Source organism: Aotus nancymaae, unplaced genomic scaffold (assembly GCF_030222135.1).
Source record: "Aotus nancymaae isolate 86718 unplaced genomic scaffold, 86718_ANA_hifiasm-v0.15.2.pri h1tg000040l, whole genome shotgun sequence".
Lineage (NCBI taxonomy): Eukaryota > Metazoa > Chordata > Mammalia > Primates > Aotidae > Aotus > Aotus nancymaae.
Genome location: NW_026988454.1, coordinates 54,814,205 through 54,827,823, shown reverse-complemented (window position 1 = coordinate 54,827,823; position 13,619 = coordinate 54,814,205). Strand labels below are relative to the sequence as shown.

The 13,619-nt window shown below is 37.6% G+C and overlaps 1 non-coding gene across 1 annotated transcript; it reads right to left on the bottom strand.

The window, feature by feature from the left end:
* Window positions 1-290: 290 nt before the first annotated feature.
* Window positions 291-423, bottom strand: LOC135268581 (small nucleolar RNA SNORA9). Its single transcript, XR_010336885.1, has one exon. It is a non-coding gene; the product is annotated as a small nucleolar RNA SNORA9 (small nucleolar RNA).
* Window positions 424-13,619: the final 13,196 nt, after the last annotated feature.

Here is a 13,619-nt window from a genome sequence, read left to right as displayed (position 1 = left end):
AGGCTCATCATACAGTTTCTCCTCTTCTTTTTTAGCATCAACCAGGCTCCCTGTCCTCTGCTCAGGGTATTGTATAAATGAAGAACATTTGGCAATCATTTTAGAATATAAGTAGAGGTGACATGGCCTTTCGTACTGTAGCCCAAGCATTGTTTCCATTATGAAATTCAAAGATATTTATTCTATCTGGATATTTACCATCGAATAGTTACATTTTATAAACTATGAACCTGTGAACTGGGTTGTGGTTGTGGTTACATTATTCTTGTCATTTCTTTTTTTTCTCTTTTCATTGTCTGAAATTTCTATAACCTTGCTCTACATGGAGCAGGGCAAGGCCTCAAACCATTTCAAAACTGTTCTGGCAAGCACTATATGAATTCACAGGGTCACTGCAGACCCAAGCATACTGGAGGCTTGTCATTTCTTAGGTGAAACTTTTATAATCCTAAATATTATTGAAATTTTTTTCTTTATAATATGGGCCTGATATTACTGATAATAGGTGCCAGGCCAGTTTAGCTATTTAATTCATTCATCATTAATTTGTGCTGAAATCTTGGATATCAGGTGAGTGTAACTCTGCTCTTGTATTGAAGCTGCTTGTGGTATGTGAGGCAGCTAATCAGACCAATGACTACAGGACATGCTGTCCATGTGGACAGCTTTTGTTCTGCTCTGTCTCTATCTGGACACCAAACTGGCTCTCTGTCCTGGCATCTATGAAACATCAGGGTTAGTTGCCAGATCCTCTTATGACCAGTCCTGCCTCACTAGAAGCAAAATAGGAAATATCTCCCACCTCAGGACATGCTTATCCCACCCCTTGTGGCCTTTCTTGTTAGAAATTCTGTCTTACTAGTTTTATTATAGGTCTTGCAGTCTAATAATGTTAGTCCTCTTACTTTGTTCTTCTTCAATTTGTGCCAGCTATTCTGGGTCTTTTGCTTCTCCATATAAACTTTAGAATCAGCTTGTTCATATCTTCAAAATAATTTGCTGGGATTTTGATTGCAATTTCATTGAACCTATAGATCAAGTTGGGAAAAACTAACATCTCACAATATTGAGTCTTCGTGAACATGGAATATCTATGTTTTTAGTCCTTTGATTTCTTTCATCAGAGTTTTGTAGTTTCCCTCAAATAGATCTTTATACATATTTTGTTAGATTTATGTCTAAGTATTTTATTTTTCTTGGTGCTAATGAAAATGGTATTTTGTTTTTAATTTTAAATTTCACCTGTTTGTTGCTAGAATAGAGAAAAACACTTGACTTTTGTATAATAATCTTGTATCCTGCACCCTTGCTATAATTGCTTATTCATTTCAGAAGATTTTTTTTTAATTGTACTTTAGTTTCTGCAGTATATGTGTAGATCATGCAGGATTGTTGTATAGGTACTTACAAGGCAAGGTGGTTTGCTGCCTCCATCTGCCTGTCACTTATATCTGGTATTTCTCCCCAGGTTATCCCTCTCCAACCTCCCCATCACCCACTGGCTGTCCCTCTCCTACCCCACCAACAGACTCCATTGTGTGATGCTCCCCTCCCGGTGTCCATGTGCTCTCATTGTTCAACACCTGCCTATGAGTGACAACATGCAGTGTTTGATTTTTCTATTCTTGTGTCAGTTTGCTGAGAATGATGGTTTCCAGATTCATCCATGTCCCTACAAAGGGCATGAACTCATCGTTTTTTATGGCTGCATAGTATTCCATGGTGCATATGTGCCACATTTTCTTTGTCCAGTCTATCATCAATGGAAATTTGGGTTGGTTCCAGGTCTTTGATATTGTAAACAGTGCCACAATGAATATATGTGTGCATGTGTCTGTATAATAGAATGATTTATAATCCTTTGGGTGTAAACACAGTAATGGGATTGCTGGGTCAAATGGAATTTCTATTTCTAGATCCTTGAGGAATTGCCACTCTGTCTTACACAATGGCTGAACTAATTTACACTCTCACCACCATGTAAAAGTGTTCTATTTCTCCACATCCTCTCCAGCATCGGTTGTCTCTAGATTTTTTAATGATCGCCATTCTAACTGGTGTGAGATGGTATCTCATGTGGTTTTGATTTGCATTTCTCTAATGACCAGTGATGATGAGCATTTTTTCACATTTGTTGGCCTCATATATGTCTTCTTTTGAAAAGTGTCTGTTCACATCCTTCACCCACTTTTGAATGGGTTTGTTTGTTTTTTTCCTTGTAAATATGTTTTAGTTCTTTATAGATTCTGGATATTAGCCCTTTGTCAGATGGGTAGACTGCAAACATTTTTTCCAATTCTGTTGGTTGCCAGTTCACTCTAATGAATGTTTCCTTTGCTTGTGCAGAAGCTCTGGAGTTTAATTAGATCCCATTTGTTTATTTTGGCTTTTGTTGCCAATGCTTTTGGTGTTTTAGTCATGAAGTCCTTTCCTATGCCTGTGTCCTGAATGGTTTTGCCTAGGTTTTCTTCTAGAGTTTTTATGGTGTTAGGTCTTATGTTTAAGTCTTTAATCCATCTGGAGTTAATTTTAGTGTAAGGTGTCAGGAAGGGGTCCAGTTTCTGCTTTCTGCACATGGCTAGCCAGTTTTCCCAAAGCCATTTATTAAACAGGGAATCCTTTGCCCATTGCTTTCTTTTGTCAGGTTTGTCAAAGATCAGATGGTTGTAGATGTGTGGCATTGCCTCTGAGGCCTCTGTTCTGTTCCATTGGTCTATATCTCTGGTTTGGTACCAGTTCCATCCTGCTTTAGTTACTATGTAGTATAGTTTGTAGTAAAGTTTGAAGCCTTGTAGTGTAGTTTGAAGTCCAGCAGCATGATGCCCCTAACTTTGTTCTTTTTGCTTAGGATTGTCTTGGCTATGTAGGTTCTCTTTTGGTTCCATATGAAGTTTAAGGTTTTTTTTTTTCCGGTTCTGTAAGGAAGGTCATTGGTAGCTTCATGGTGATAGCATTGAATCTATAAATTACTTTGGGCAGTATGGCCATTTTCACGATATTGATTCTTCCTAACCATGAGCATGGAATGTTTCTCCATCTGTTTGTGTCCTCTCTTATTTCCTTGAGCAGTGGTTTGTAGTTCTCCTTGAAGAGGTCCTTTACATCCTTTTTTAGTTGTATTCCTAGGTATTTTATTCTCTTTGTAGCAATTTTGAATGGGAGTTCACTTTTAATTAGGCTTTCTGTTATTCTGTTATTGGTGTATAGAAATGCTTGTGATTTTTGCACATTGATTTAGTATCCTGAGACTTTGCTGAAGTTGCTTATCAGTTTCAGGAGATTTTGGGCTGAGATGATGGGGGTCTTCTAAATATGTCATCTGCATATAGAGACAATTTGACTTCCTCCTTTCCTAATTCAATACCCTTTATTTCTTTTTCTTGCCTGATTGCTGTGGCTAGAACTTCCAATACTATATTGAATAGGAGTGGTGACAGAGGGCATCCTTGTCTAATGCCATATTTCAAAGGGAATGCTTCCAGTTTTTGCCCATTCAGTATGATATTGGTTGTGGATTTGTTGTAAATAGCTTTTATTATTTTGAGATACATTCCATTAATACATAGTTTATTGAGTTTTTACCATAAAGCACTGTTGAATTTTGTCAAAGGCCTTCTCTGCATCTATTGAGATAATCATGTGGTTTTTGTGTTTGGCTCTGTTTATGTGGTGGATTATGTTTATAGACTTGCCTATGTTAAATCAGCCTTACATCCCAGGGATGAAGCCTACTTGATCTTGATGGATAAGCTTTTTGATGTGCTGTTGTAATCAGTTCGCCAGTATTTTATTGAAGATTTTTGCATCTATGTTCATCAATACCCTGCTTGCCTGGGAATCACCCACAGGGGTTGCAGAACAGTAAAGGCTGCTACCAGTTTCTTCTTCTTTTATCTTTGTCCCAGAACGGTACCCACTAGATGTCAGCCAGACCTCTCCTTATGAGGTGCCTCTTTGGATCTACAGGGGTCAGAGAGCTACTTGAGGAGATAATCTGTCCCTTATCAGAGTTCAAGTGCTGTGCTGGGAACTCCACTGTTCTGTTCACAGCTGCTAGGCAGGTACATTTAAGTCCGCTGCAGCCAGAACTCATAACCACCTCTTTTCCCAGGTGCTCTGTCCTGGGAAGTTGGGGCTTTATTTATAAGTTCCTGACATGCTGCTGCCTCTTTTCAGAGATGTCCTGCCCAGAAAGGAAGTAGTCTAGTCACAGTCTGCCAGCAGAGGCATCACTGTGCTACTGCAGGCTCTGCCCAGCTGCTGTGTAAACTTCCTTGTGGTTTTGTTTACAGAGGTACTGTTAGAACTGACTCAGTAGTGGTGCCATCTGTAATGGCAGATGCCCTTCCCCCCTACAGAGCTGGACTGTCCCAGGTCTGGCTGTGCTTGCTGTGAAACTCTGAATCCAGAGCATTTCAGATTGCCGGTCTGGGATCCCCCCAAGCCAGATCACCTGGCTCCCTGCTTTCAGCCCCCACTTTTTCAGTTGAATGGGCGGCTCTGTCTCCCAGGTGTTCCAGGCACCAGTTGAAATGGCTACCCAGATTTGTGTGAGTTTTTGTATGGAAACCAGTGGTGCAGGCTGAAACAGCTGTGCTGGGAACTTGTGGTGCTATATGGTTTGGGAATCTCCTGGTCTGTGGGTGGTAAAAACTGCAGGAGAAGCACAGTATCTGAACTGGAGTGCTGGAGTAGATGGAAAAGCCCCTGATGGCCTCCGTCGGGTAGGGAGGGGGTCCTCCAGGGATTGCACTTCCCAGGTGAGGCAGCGCCCTACCCTGCCTCTGCTTGCCCTTCTTGGGCTACAATCACTGTGCAAACAGTCCCATTGAAATGCACCTGGTACCTACTTCATTTGGAAATGCTATGATCACTTGCCCTCTGCATTGCTCTTGCTGGGAACTGCACTCCAGAGCTGTTCCTATTCAACCATCTTGGATCTCTAAGAAGATTTTTTTACTTTTTCCTTTTCTTTACTTTTGGTTATTTTGGGATTTTCTGTGACGGTAATGCCACTTGTGAACAAAGACAGCTTTACTTCTTTGTTCCAAATCTGTATACCTTTTAGTTCCTTTTATTGTATGATTACATTAAGCAGAATACAAACATTTATTTTTTGCTCATATTACATGTTAGCAATTATCATCAGTTGCCATGGATCTAGTCTATGTCTTTGCTTCATTCTGGGACCCAGATAGAAAGAGCCAACCCTGTCTGGAGTGAAAAATGAGCCAGAGCTCTAGTGGAATCAAGATTTCCCTCACAACAAGATTCTCCTCAGAACAAGCACATTACCACTTCTGCTCACATGCCATTGGCCTAAGCAACTATCACATGTCCTGAGGAGGCATTATGAATCACAGATCAATGAACCTCTTACATAGAAAACGGCAAATGTTTGGAGAGAAGACTAAGGAATTAATATATCTACAGTGTTTAACATCTATCATATGGTAAATGCTAAGCATTACTATTATTATTATTATTGCTATTAATTTCTCTTTCTCTGCACTTGCCAGACAAATTCCCAACCCTTGATTAGTGGTACTGTTCACTTTTTTATACTTTAGCCAATTAGTGAAAATGACTGAAAAAGCTACATCAGCCTAGAATTATGCCCCTATAAAATCATGACCTCAACATCCATTGGATCTCTGGTGCCACTCATTGACATTTCCACTTTTCCTGCTTCGATATCCTATTCTATTTCCCTCAATGTCTACTTTAAACTTTCACCATTTTCCTCCAACTTAACAATAAGATCCTCTTCCACTTGCTTCTCTACAGATGACTTGCCCACTTAACAACCATAATTTGGAAAATTGAGCTCATTAGATGGAATCTCATTTCCATTTCCTAGCTTGGCAAACCAAACTACAAATTTAGCAAACCCCATTATCAGCCTTAATCCCTTTTGTCTAGGCTCTAATGATTAAATGTCTATTCTTCCAAATTCCGACTCTGTCTGTGTTCTTTGTTCTATATATAGATTTCTGCCTTCTCTTATACTTGATTATTTATCCTCTATTTTCTACTGTTTTCAACTTTTTTCTTATTCTTTTCCTTCCCATTAATCCATTAAACTTGTTCTTGTCTTATTATTATACATCTATTATAATATGTATCCTGATTTAGATATGTTGTACATAACTTTCATACTGCTATTTAGTGTATGCTCTAAAGGATATTTGAACCATTTATTATCCATCTGCATATCCCCTGTACTGCTCAACATAATATTGTAGATATGCCATGTGTTTCATACATATTTGTTGAATGAATACACAGTGATCTCCAGAAACCTCCAGTAGTCAGCAACACCTTCTCAAGGTCAGGATACTGACTGCCAGCCCTCCCTCTAACTTTATATTCTATACTTTAGTTTGACATGATAAATGGCCATGATCTGATTTGATTAAACAGTTAATACTTATTGTAGCAGTTACTATGTCACAGATTCCATTCTAAAAGCTTTACATCTATTAACTAATTTAATCTTTACAGTAACCCTAAGAAGTTGGTGTTATTATCTTTAGTTTATGTCTGAGCAAATGCTGATACAGATGGGTTGTTGTGTCTTTTTTAAATATGAATGTGGAAAGAGATTTAAAAACATAGATAAACGATAGATTAAAAATAGACACAGGTGTGGATTTAATCTTATTCTATCTAGTAAACAAATAAGACTTGGTATCCTGCCTGTTAGGTTTATTTTTATAGTAATTGATGAAGTCCACATATAGTTGTCCTTAGGAACCCGAACATTAGCAGAAATATCACTTAACTGTGTGTGTATCAGCGTATAAATGAAATGCTCTCCCCCTCCACTCTTGTGGAATGCCTGATGAAGCTTAAGCATTTAACTTTCCTATCACTCTACTCATTCTCCTGTTGCCACAGCAACTAAAAATTTTCATTCCACTGCTCTTGCAGGTATCTTACAAATACAGTTTTTTAAAAAATATAAAAGACAATGAATTGCATTTTTAAAAAACAATGTGGTCAATATGGAGAGCTACCATTCATGTGTTTCTTCAGCCCCAATGAAAAAGTCTTAATTTTTTCTAGCAAAATTCTGTCCATTTTAAGCATCATGTCCTATGTAATATTGAAACTGGAGAAACCAGGCTTTTATTATTCTAGAATTAAGACATGTATAAAGACCCAAAATGTACAAAAGCATATTTAGTCAGGGAGATAGACCAATTAGATAGATAGATATAGATAAATAGATAGATATAGATAGATATGAGTAGAGATTTAGGGATTTATGAGAGGAATTGGCTCACATGATGGTACATGCTGAGAATTCTCATGATAGGCTGTCTGCAAGCTGGAAAACCAGTAATGTTGGTAGTAAGGCCGAGTCTAAGTTTGAAGGTCTCAGAATCAGGGAAGATGGTCATGTGACCCTCAGTCCTGAGAATCCTGAGGCTGCTGGTACAAATAGAATCCAAAGGCTGAAGAACCTGAAGTTCTACTATCCAAGGGCAAGAGAAGGGTGCCCCAGCTCCAGGAGAGAGAGAGAGAGAATTTACCTTTCTTTTGCCTTTTTGTTTGGGCCTCCTGCAGACTGGATGGTGCACACTCACATTGAGGGTGAATCTTCACCCACTCAACCCACCAAGTCACCTGCCAATCTCCTACAGGAACACTCTCATAGAAACACTCAGAAATATTTCAGCAGCTATGTAGGTATCCTCTTATTCAGTCAAGTTGACACCTAACTTTAATCGTCATATTACCTATAACTTATCTGTAATGTTTCTATCATCTTGAAAGGGGCAGTAACTCTCTGAAAGTTTGCCTTTATGTTCCATGTTTTAGGAAAAAGGCATATATAGTTCCTTTGGCATTTTCAAGCTTTTTATTTTCTTCATTTAGCTTTTTAAAAAAGATTTTCTAGTGTATTAGTAAATTATAAAATTGAAATAAGTTGTAGCTGAAATACTGTGGCTTTAATTAGGGCTATTTTGGTTGCAAATGGCACAAATACAACCCATACTTGTTTAAGAAAAGGGAAACGTATTATAAGCCAGCTTGAGTACTCCTGGAACTCAAAGGTAAAAACACAGAAAAGTGAAAAAAGAAAATCAAATGATGCTCTTAAACAACGCCTGGATGCTCTCTATCACTTATCTTCATTTTCTTTGCTCTCTGGATCCATGCTTCTCTCTCACTGAAGAGCAGCTTTAGTCAAGTGTTGGAAACATGGGCAATGACAGGATTGGAATTTTACCCCTTTTGGCCTAAGTCAGTAGAGAGATATTGTGCTAACTCTCTTTCTTCCAAGCTAAAAAACAAACAAACAAAATCAAAAAGAGGGGAAAAATGTCTCATTGATCCAGTTTGGGTCAGATCCCACCCAAAGAACAATTAGCACCATCCAGGAGGCAGAGTCACATAACTTACATAATAGCTGAGTTGATTTATCAACAGCAGGATTGACATTTCTTCCTTTTCAACACTCATCCTTCACTTGGTTTCCTGAACACCATTCACCCTCTGTTGTCTCTTTATTCTCCTGTATGCGTGTGCTCAGTCTTCATTGTTTCTCCATCTCTTTCTGACTGATACACACTGCAGTGCAGTGCCCTGGGCTCAGTGCTCTTCTTGGCTCTGCTGATATTCACTTCTATGGCGGTCCTAAACAGGGCCCTGTTATTATTACTATATCATCTACATGCTGCATTTTCAATTTTTTTTCTACCTCAGATCTCTTTCTTCCTTAGATTTCTTTAAATTTGCTGTCTTCAGTTGGTATTTCCAACTCAATATATCTAAAACAGGATTCTTTAATCACCCCACCTCTCCTTTGTAACTTTTGAGCTTCTTGTTCTTCCCATAGTCTTAGTTAAACTAAGGCCACCCATCTTTCCATTTCTTCAGACCAAAAAATCTTGGAGTCATCCTTAGTTTTCATTGTCATTGTGTTCTACTATTCTCTGGTGTAAATAAAAAGTCTTAGGCCAGTCTGATTGTCATTTCTTCATAACTTAACTGGTTTTTCTCACTAATATTTCTAAAATATTTTATCTTTATCCTTGGTATCCTACAACTTCACACTAATGTGTCTAAGTGTGTGCCTTTTTCTTTTTATTATGGTCAGTAGTACACAGGTCATTTTAACCTTTAGAACATGCCTCTTTTCATGCTAAGAAACTTCTTTGCATGATTTTATAATTTCCTCTCTCAGTTCTCTTCATTCTCCTTTCCTTTACTCCAACTATTTAGATATTAGATCCATAATTGAGTTTTTATGTCTTTATATGTTTTAATTTTTGTACTATATCCTGGTTGACTTTTCAAATCTTATCTTCTAATGCCTACAATGACTAAAGAAAAAGTGTTTCTGCTCTAGAATCCTAAATATAGCCAGAATACCATTCAGGCATAATGGCAGAATATAGCTATAATTAAACTAAGAAAATTAATATGCCAAATGTCCTTTCTTTGGAAATCTCCTGAGGATTCTCTTTAAGAAAATAATGGTGACAACTAAAAACAAAAATGAAAATAATGTAGGCAACAATTTCTATACCAGAGAGTAATAAAGGGAAAGAATACAGTGCAACTGATATGTGGCAGCCTAGAGAGCTGACACTCAAGTTTGGATGAGGATGGAAGCTGTGGGAGAAAGGTCCCTGAGGGGAAAAAGAAAAGGACACTACAGAATTAACAGTAGTTAGAGAGCTTAGCAAAAAGGGAGGATATAATAAAAGTACACAATTTTAGAATTAACACCCTCTTCACCACCACTACCACAAAATTGGAGTATGGAATAATTAGGGACAGAGACTAAGCAATTAAAATAAATGATCTCAAAGTGCTGAAATTTAGACTTTGAGTGTTAACTTACTTATAAGTTTAAACTCAACCAATAAAAAAGTAGCATAATATTGAACCAATCAGTAGAAAACAGCTATCAGTTTCATGCCAAGATTGATTCCAGAAGCACATTCACAATTCCTTTTTCTGAGTTAACTACAATTTGGTAGAGAATCAGGATGTAAATGAGATAATACTATTTACCACAAGAATTTAGAGAAGGGAGACCCCATGTGGCACAGGGCTTATGCGTATGCAAGTGAAACTTTAGAGCTGGGTGGACTTCCCAGTGTAGGCCAATGCCTGTGAACTAAGCATCTTTCTCACTGGCCACTCCATCCTTAACCCACAGCAGCACAAGCACTAGATAAAGGTTTGGTGCACATGTTGTCTTGTCCTTGGAAGTAACAACTTTCCTATTATAAGTCTCAATTTTCTTTAAATGTCCAAAGTTCTTCTGCCTTGGGCTTCATCAGTAGTTTCTGGAGAAAAGCAGTATTTTAGGACCCAAATATACACTCTGTCTTGTGGGATTCCAGTTTGGGTCCCATAAGGGACTCTTTAAAAAATTGACATTTTAGACTCTGCCTTGCCCTAACCCAGTGCTTTCTATATCTAGGCTTTCAAATAAAATCTTTCTACCTCTACTTTCCCTGTTCTTTTTGCATGTGATATAGATTGATTTTCTTTAATACTGTGTTTCTACTTTCTGTCTTTTCTTGCCCCAGCCTGGTTCTCCTGAGGTTACATAACTCTAACATCTTTAGTATCTAATTCTAATAGTTTTTAGTCTTTTGTTCCTCTTTCTCCTTTTATCCAATCTTTTCAGCTTTGCCTTGTTATTCTTTTTCTTGCTTTGTTTTTCATTCATTCATTTATTCATTCATAAATATTAGACATTATACCAGGGGTAGGAATAAAAAATGAATAAGAAATAGTCATTCTAAAATATTTCACAATCCAATAGATCTTTAAGTGGAAGTTGGAGTATATGTAAAATCGTCAATTGAGCTATAATAAGGAAAAAGGTCTGGCAATGCTGAGAGTTAATATGAGAATGGGAGAAAGAAGTTTTGCCTAGGATGCCTGGGTGAAGTTTTATAGAGTGAAGTTTACAAAGTGAGCTGAATTTTGAAGGATGAGTAAGAGTTTAAGAAAAAAATGCAGGGGACTAGGGTAATAAGGGAAAGGTATTCTAGATAAAGGGAAGAGAATATACAGAGTTATGGAATGTGTTAGATGTTTGTGAACATCTTACTACCAGTAGTTACCTCTAGCTATATTTGATTATTTTCTTCCTGGGAAAACAAAGTGAGCCCCATCAATGTCCCCAGCATTGCTGGTGGAGTGGTCAAGGACATTTTTCTAAATAGCTGTCATTTGGATAGCTTATATCAACTCCCATTAAACTCCTTATTTTTCATCCTCTTCTCCCAGGATTTCTCAGGGGTACCATATTATTCCCAAATGTGAGATGTAATGAAATTTGTTAACAAACTCATCCTTTGCAAATATTAAACAGATTATTTGTAATGACAGTTATTAAGGGGGATTTTCTAAGCTTGTATTTTGAGATGCTCAAACAATAGTCTTTGAGGGCAACTTACCAAATGCATTAAAGGAAGTCATTTGGAAACTTCTTTACTGCTTTCAGAAATAAGAGAATTGAACTTCTCTTTTGCAGCCAATTCTCTTCAGCCACACACACACACAAATGAAGGTTTACTAACACGCTTTCTCTTGAGAACACTATCTACTGTGAGTGGTGCCAACAGCTGAAAGCATCGAGCCTGCCCTCGCGCTGTGAGAACACAGCTCTCTCCCAGGGTCTGCCCAGATGCTCATTAAAATCCAATGAGTACCCAACAAGGATGTGTTGTTTAGTCCAACATCATAGCTTTTATAAATAAAAGAATTTCAACTCGGTGTGGGAAGATGAACAAAGTCGAGCACCATGGTAACTGGGTCAAATGAACTCTTTAAACAGACTATCCACAAATGAATGGATGTTGACTGTGCATGCCGTTTAAGGCATCACCGCTTAACATGCTCCTGCCCTGTGTAACTTCTGCTGGTACCCAAACTTGACAGCTTTCATTTTTCCTTCTGTACTCACTCCATCTTTGTGCCTCTCATAATTGACTCTTTCACTCCTCCCTTCTTTTTCTATTTCTGTAAATTATGACGTTTTCCTTCTATCAGTTTAGGCTTCTTAGAATATCTCATACAACTATTCAACATGTTTACTTCTTTCACAACTTCTGGATCCATAAGATGTAACTATCTTTTACTGTGTTTATCCACACAGGAGAAAAAGCCACTTGACTAATGTCCTTGTCAAACAGCATATATTACCACCATAATATGCTCTTCTTAAGCACAGTAGAAATCAGGGGAAGATTAATATACAGGAGGGGACCAAAAATAGTCCGTACCTTTAAGGAGCTTTAAATCCATTGGGCTGTCACAAAGAATACTTTTATTAAGCCTCACTGTGTGAGGAAAATGTTTATTTCTCCCAAAGAATTGTTGTGTTTTCTTCAGGCAGATATTGGAAATTATAGTATTTAGAATCGTTCTTGTTCGCTCTTGCTGCCAGAATGCTGAGCACCAAATATAACATTTACAGACTATAATTACTTAAGCTTCAATTGCTTCCTTTTCTTTATATGGCTTTGAATTTATACAGTTATTATAAATGGATACATTTTATTGTAGGGTTAATCTTTTCTTAAGCTTTTTAGAAGTGACACTGGATTTAAATAACTAGACAAAACTTTAGCTTTGACCTGGTTAAAAATATAAGACATGCTTATCAAATTTGCACATGAGAAGAGGCTAGGAAAGAGCATTGCAGTATTTGGTACAATGCTGGGTCAATAGCGGCTTCATTCTTCAGAATTCCAGGGAAGTGACATCATGAGAAAAGCAGTTAGAGTGGATGAAGCCAAGGTTACACAGTAGGTGATGGGCTGTGAAGGAATGTCAGTGGGTAAATAACCTTGCAGAGAGGGGCAGTGATTTCCATGAAGTCAATTATACTTGTATGGGCCAGGAGTGAATTCTTAACGGATAGAAAGTGAGATTTTAAGTACTTTCCAGGTATCTAACATTTGAGGGAAGGACGATGCCTTTAGTGATGATTTTAAGAAAGTTTTCCTATCAAATGCTCTTTCTTCAAGGCTCTTTCAGTCAAGCTGATGTTTATTTGAATTTGGTGATGCCTCCAGATGAAAAGAAAGCTACTTGGCCTTGGGACAGTAACAGTACATAGACTCAGAATGTAGAGAGATCTCAGGGGGCTAGAAGAACAGTTTAGAACTGATGCAGAGAATACTAAAAGAAAACATAACACATTGGTTGTAGTTCATGTTCAAAATATAAATAAAAAATTAAGGATTCAGGTAGACATAGAAAAGAATGGGAGGTTTTCATTAATGCATGAGTTAAAAGTATGATGTGGGTTTCAAAAAACAGGTGCCTTCAGATCACTGGTGGTGGTCTGGTTGTACTTTATTCAGTTCTGAGCACACAAAAAAGAAGAATTTTTTTGTAAATGACCACATACAGCATATAGTGGCTAAATGGAAAAATAATTACAAATAATGTTACCAAGGAATGGTAAAGCCATTAAACACTTTTAATCCAAAGAAGGAAAAAATGGAATGAGAGGTAAGATCTTATTTTTAAGTATTTGAAGAGAAACAATCTGGCTTCAGGGAGGGAGCATATGATTTAAAGGTAGAGAATACTGTGACCAGATCTATGATCTGTCACCTACTTACCACCCA